This window comes from Solenopsis invicta, chromosome 9, assembly GCF_016802725.1.
Source record: "Solenopsis invicta isolate M01_SB chromosome 9, UNIL_Sinv_3.0, whole genome shotgun sequence".
Lineage (NCBI taxonomy): Eukaryota > Metazoa > Arthropoda > Insecta > Hymenoptera > Formicidae > Solenopsis > Solenopsis invicta.
In genome coordinates, this window is record NC_052672.1 from 188,793 (window position 1) to 196,406 (window position 7,614).

Here is a 7,614-nt window from a genome sequence, read left to right on the forward strand (position 1 = left end):
AATAATACTCACTATTGTTTAAACTTTGTAATTTGTAAAAGATGTAAATTTTATTTTCATTTTTCAAAATTTGCTTTTAGCAGATTTTATATAAAAAAAAGTCTTTATTTCTGTAATTATCTAAGCAGCTCTCAGTATCAATACAGTATTTATATAGTTTCTAATAAATAAGAGGGGTGTCGCTTTAGGAGATCTATGCATGCATTTGTGATTTTTCTCTATATACGTGTATGTGTGTGTACAAACACACACATACGCACACGCACACATTCAAATTTATATTTTTTATCACATAATAACCCGCAGACACGTATTATCTGCTGACAGTTCCGTGGAAAACCGAGACACTATTATGCTTTCTTTGCTCATTATCGTCGTTGCAGTTGTCGTTTTGCTACCGGAGATGGATCGTTCTCTGACTGTTCATCGTATCTCCTGCGAGAGGAAGCGCGGAACCGGACGGCGCGTGGAGGCCAGGCTAAGAGGCGGCTGTATGTTTCGTTTGAAAATTTAATTTCTCTAATTAAAGTGCCGACGGGTTTTACCGGGGCGCATCTCCCGCGTCGTCCGTCCTCGTCTTTCTTCCTCTCTCTTTTCCTTCCTCTCTCCCGCTATTACTGTCCCCTTTGTGTCCCGGATGCGAGCCGCGCCTGCGGCCTAGCTTTTGCTGGAGTCACCCGTTTCATTAAGCTAATGAAAGTTTTCTTTTGAAGATGATACGCCAAACAATTTTATTTCGCGTATCCTGCTGGTCGGTGTTGATGTTGACGACACAATGTATGGTGCGCTATCAGGCGAGTGTCCATCTGATAATTAAGCATTTAATCGTATACGTATCATAAAGAAAATTTAACAAACGCAGTTTTAATACTTGATTTAATTCTACAATTTACTTCGTTAACGTTCGATAAGATACAATGTATGCTTTTACGATTTTCCACACTTTTTACATAATTTAAGAATTTAATCAAATTTTGAGATTAAACATTAACTTAAGAATGTTTACTCCATTTTTTGCGTAAACGATCACCTGGGGTGATTTTCAGTTAGAAATCATTGTTATTAACTACATATTGGTCGAGTTTTTTAATTCATCGATTGATTAATCGCATTTTGCACAAATGCAGCTTTTACAGAACAAAATTGCATTTGCGCATAATGCGATTAATCAATCGATGAATTAAAAAACTTGCCCATCGTACATTGTGCGCGCACGCGTGCGTACGTGTGTGTGTGTGTGTGTGCGTGCGTGCGTGTGCGTGTGTGTGTGTGTGCGTGCGTGCGTGCGTGTGTGTGTATGTGCGTGCGTGCGTGTGTGTGTGTGTGCGTGCGTGCGTGCGTGCGTGCGTGTGTGTGTGTGTGTGTGTGTGTGTGTGTGCGTGCGTGCGTGCGTGTGTGTGTGTGTGTGTGTGTGTGTGTGTGTGTGTGTGTGTGTGTTGCGTGAAAGAGAAAGAAAGAAACTATTCCATATATTATATTTATATTTAAGGACATTATAGATTTAATTAACATTTTCTGAAAAATATAAAAAAAAACTCAAAAATGTTAAACAAATGGAGGAAGTACATTAGCAGTTTATTATAATAATTTAAAATAAGTCTAATAATAAGTCACTGTAACATAAAGTTATTTACATTGTATTTGCTTTTTGCAAAATTAATAAAAATATTATTTATTATTTCTGATTATTATAACGGTTATTGGGCGCAGACGATACGAAAAGATGAAAACTTTGATAAATTAAATAAATATATTTTGCAATACTACTTGTACATTCAAATTACAATTATTTTGCAACGCGCAGCGATCACATCACATTGGAATGCCAACGATTCCTTGGTCAATCGTGTGCGCGCTAGACGATAAGGGAAAAATACAATCTGAGACGTCGGTATGCCTGACCCTGCGTGGAAGAGGGAGAGGAAGAGAGAGACGAAGCGTAAGAGGGAGGAAGAGCTGCAGTTGGGCTTCCTTCCTAGGCGGAGACGTTTGTACACTCCGTTTTTCAAGGCGAGTTCTTCCCTTAGACCTTGAGACCAGCAAGGTCCTGGGCGACGGTGTTTCTCACAGCTCGATGCTTCTAGTCTGAGCTGATCCAAAATGTCGTGCTCCGATTAGATTTCGGAGTCGACCGCAAGCTCTGCGGGATCTCGTCCGTGGTCCTCGTTGCCGGTGTATTCACACCAGGCTGCAGGCCGCATTTGGATTATACCGACCGGCTTGAATGCTGCTGTCTATTAGCCGAATGGTTTCGCCGACGCCTTACCTCATATTACAAATATAAAATTTATATGATTTTTCGATAAACATAAAATAAACGTTTTGTATAAACATAAAAATGTTGATAGATTATATAATACTTTTTAACTCAAATCTCATTCAAACAATGTTTGACGTTATCTATCTAAAATTATCAAGATGATTATCTAGATAACGAAATAGATTTATCTTATCTTTATCTCTAAATATTAGTTATTCGATGTACAGAGTGTACGAAAATTCTCGGACCCCTTAAATATCATAAAAACTAAGTATTTCTGAAAAAAATGTTTGAGACAAAAGTTGTAGGTTTAAAGTAATTTATTTACTAATCATATCGGTTTGACCTTAGATGATGTCGCCTAGATCAGATCAAGGACACATCAATTTTTTTAAATGGAATACTCTATTTCTGATTTGAAATCTAATAATTCGTCAAGAGCTTTTCAAAACACTATAATAAAATTATTTTTCATTAAGTACTTTCCAAGCCATGAGGATTAAAAATTATAGGACCGATGAATTACTCAAAATATATTGCATGAAGGTTACCCGATCGGATTTCTATATAATGCATGCGTATGTGATATGTATATGTACGTACATTGACGCACTTCAGCAAAGCACCTCTTTTTTATGTGCACTCTCCATCTATATTCCTTCCAACTCTCAACGATTTCCACCTGAATTTACTGCATGAAACTCCCCGCGTGTGTTGCGAATATTATAACATGATTTATCACTAATTTTAATATGATTTATTTTAAGTTTTCAAAGAACGACATTATAACAAATGCTCATGTGTTTCCCATAATCTGACAATATGCTCACGATTATGAAGACCTAAAACTGCGTCTTTACAAAATTCATTATTTTTCCTTTAAAATATCACAATGAAGCTTGTTAATTAAAATTTGATATGATTAAACTTATAATACTGAAACCATATAAATATAATAAATGTAACTGTCCATAGAAATAGTATTGTTAAATGATAATAGAATATTATTATTAATTTTGTATTACTATAATGAATATAGTTTACTATTAACAGGTATGATATCTTTCGTTCTCTTAATTATGTTTGTTGTTAAAATATTTTATAATTAAATTTATTATATGCAAAATTTGGTTCAAGTATAAGATATAATAACCATACCATATAGTTGCATGAATGTATATTATAGTTGTAATAATAATAATGCATTGTTGAAATGGTTATAATTTGTATGGTTAAAACAATTATAAATTTATAGTTATTACCAAAAATAATTTATTGTTAAATTATGGTTGTTGTAATTATTTTCTTCTGTCAGTATACGAATTGCGAAATGTTTATAAAGTATACAATTTTCTTTAAGTATTGTGTGACACTAATGAAAATATGGTAATGTTGTTTGTTACTACATTTAAATATTTTAAATTATTATTATAAACAACTTTTTTAATTTTAAAAATCAGTATTTATTAATATTAAAAAAATATTTGCAAATAACAAGTCTAGTAATAAATAACAATGTCAGTTTTATTATTTTTTCTTAATTTGAAACTGGTATTATTATGTTGAAAATGGTAATGCCGAAAACTCGTTACGCAACTCTTCTCTACTTTATTTTAAGATAGAGAATCATTTTAAATATAAACAGCTTGTAAGTTTTTATAGATGCGTTTGTTTCAAAGCTTTGGATATTCTGCTAACTTACTTTTTACTACAACAATTTATTTTACTTATCTGTGTCATTTTCGTTGAAATAAAAAATGTTGTCATTGAAATTCTATTCAATATGCGACGCTTCGCTATCATTTTTTTTTTTAACTTATAATTGCGTGAGTCCGGATCATCGCAATCGATCGTATCAACTACCCCGCATCGTCCTTTGAGGTGGAAAAATCAGTGTTAGCGGGAAGGTTTGAAAGTGGCGGTTACGCTTACATCAAAGAGTACGGCTTGCTCCTCGCTTCATGGAAACTAACGCCGGGGGAATTCATTTCCATTCGATAGCCAGCCACGACCGAATGCGAAAGCAGCTGCCGGCCATGTGGTGTGCAAACGAGGTGGATTAATCGCTTTCCCCCTCCCCCTTGCCCCGTTCTCCGCCAACGTTGCGATATATCGCGACGCCTCATTCGCAGGAAAAGAGTGGCAGTTACCTCTCGCGAAATTTCATTTTAGCAAGACTTTTTGCGTCCCTTTTTTTTTTTTTTTTTTTTTGTTTACCTTTCGAGGTCGCGCCGGCCACCGCATATATTACAAATGCATTTTTTCCAGTGATAAAACGAAATGCGACGCGCTGAGAACAGAAACGTTGAAAATCTCGATATTGGTCGCTCTGTCCTTTCTATTAATTTGCCGGTGTGTCGACATAACATTGGCAATAAGTAACACCCCATTTTTCCTTTTCCGCTTGTCGAGCACAACACCGAACGTCATTTTTATCATTCAGCCGACTTTGACTTCCGCCCCGTGATTGGGGAAAAGCGGAGCGAGAGGGGACGAGAAATGTAATTTGCTTCGTTCTCTCAGCGGGGCGTAACGATGCGACGATCGTTAAACCGTTATCATCAGTCGAGGGCTTCACCGGCGACGGGGCTAGCTGTATTGCGTTTCGCGATCCGGTATCGCGAGCCGGTTACCGCTTAAGGTTACGTCGTCCGCACCGTTGAACCGCGTCTCCGCCGCGTGTCCCGCGCGCGCGGATTTCCGCCGACATGATTTATGGTGGAAAAGGCGCCTCTCTCATCCCCGCTCGCGTCAGCCTCGCGCTGCTACGCGCTCGGCTCGGCCTCCCCGGAGACGGCGGATTCTGCGGGCACGACCTGTTTTCGTTAGCCAGGGGGTTTAATTATTAACTACGTCGTAAACTCCCGCGCGACGTGCGCTTTTCCGCTCGGATGAACGTCCATTTAATCCATTTTTATTGAAGATTCATAGATTGTTTCACGCGCCTCTCACCGTTTCAATTTAATTTGCGTACCAAATACGTGAGAAATTATTGTTTAACTCTCTAAAGACCGGATCGTCTTACTGTCATTACGAAAAAAATTTAATGATTTTACTAATAAAATACCTTAGACGGAGATGTTATAGCTACTGCGAACAACACGGTCACTCCTATTTTCATCGTTATTGCGTGACGAATTCTAATAATTATTAATGGAATTATGTGTTTAGAAACACGCCGTTTTTTAGTGGCACTAATATGCCAATATACAATAGATGACAATTGTTATAATATATTTTTATTTTTGAGCACTTCGAAATTTTTTTAAGGCACACTTTAGCATTTAATTTAGAGTTGTAACGAATATTTGGCGAGTTGCACCGAATATTTAGCAATTATTCGATATTTTTTATCTTTTTTTTTTTTTGATAATCCGTTTTTTTCGACATTCTTTTTTATTATTCGATATTTTTTTATATTTACATGCTTTTATCCGTGTATAGAAAATTTGCTGAATATTCTGCTGAATGTTACTATTTCCTGCATCTCAATCTCCTAGTTTTACTTTTAAAATTATTATTATTTTTATTATTATTATTATTATTGTTGTTATTTTGTTTCTTTTTTAAAACATTGCCGAATAGGAGGATATCGAACAGTTGCCGAATAATCGTTGCAACTCTAATTTAATTACATATACGCATCTCATTGTTGTTAAACTTGAGCATATTTTTAAATGTGTTTTCATATATGTACACTATTTTTTGTTATTTAACTTTGTATTCACAACCAGTGGTTCCAAATCAGCCTGGAAAAACCGTTTTTACATTTTCCATTATAGTTCAACACAAGTGAGAGATACATCAAAATGGTTTGAAGCAAAAATGAAGAGAATTAAATTATCTTTCCAACAGTACCTTCAATTTTACGATCAGATTATATTATTTGCGCCTTATAGAGATCAAAACTGCGAATAGGTGCAATTTATTCCATCTTCCTCTATATAAAATTCAATAAAAATAATAAAAATAACTGTAACGAATTAATAATAATTGAATACCTTAAGTACGAATATCTGACTAAAACTTCTTATCTGAATGACAACTTATCATTAACTGCATATAATTTGTTGTTACATCTTTACAGGATTCTAAACAGTACTTTATAAACGTAAAACGTTACCGTTACTGTTACTTTTTGTAAAAAGTAACTCATTACCATTACTGATTTTTCAAAATAACGCATTACTCTTAAAAAGTAATGATTAATACTTTTTCATAAAATTTTTATGTTCCTTTTAAATTGATATTTAGTTATCTATGTCACCATTTAATCAATGTAAATACGAAAACTCTAATGGTTCTAATTAATCACAACGTTTTAGTTAATTCAACATCCCACTGATAAAAGAATCCTGTTACATTAATTAGAAATCTTTTAAATTCAATCACTACATGTTTGTTAAATAAATAGACGAATCAGAAATCTTGTAGGAATTATCGGATTATAATAAAGTGTATCAAATGTTTTAAAATTATAAAGTCTCGAGTCCTACGATAACCAGAAATTCTGTTTGGTTTTATCAAAGTGCATTCAATCATCTATGTCTTATTGTACAATAAAATTATTTTTCTCACAAAAGTTAGGCGCAACCCAAAAATTCAGAAAGTTTGGAAAGTTCTGGTTTTTGGGATAAGAATATAAATTTTTCAATGCTTAAGTGTTATATAACGCAGTTTATATACAACAAAGTTTTGCAGAAATAAAAAAAGAGTTGCACCATTTGGCAGTTATTTCGCAAAAAACCTACATTTTTTTCAAAGAGCGGTTTTACCTCTTCAAACTGTAATTTGGCACAAATGAAAAATAGTTTTGCGTTATGGATGAACTATTTTACTTGCACCCAATGTTTCAATTTTTGAATTTATTGGTTATCTAATCCTAGTGTAAGTATGTATTATATATTATATTTATTATATTATATATCATAGTAACAATATACTTTGTTACAGTTAGTGTGAAAGTATAACGTCCTAACTATTACTATTACAGACAGAAAAAATAATGATTGTTACCAAAAATGTAACGATAATGATAATGACGTTACAAGTAACGTGTTACCTTTCAACCTTGCATTCTCACGCGTGAAAAGTCAATGTTGCAAATAGATATGCAATACTGTCTCCTGGGGGATTAAATGTCATTTGAATCATCCCAGAGATGCACTATCGTACATACGCTATCAGAGATATAATCCAAAGTAAATTTCTCACCAACACATACACGCAAGTGGACGATATTGAAGATACATTCAACTTAAATTAATTAGTTGGCGCTCTAAATGAAAAGATGAATGTTACAGATTAATTCCTTCTCGAGCATATTAATATTCATGAGTCTGACGTTAATCTTT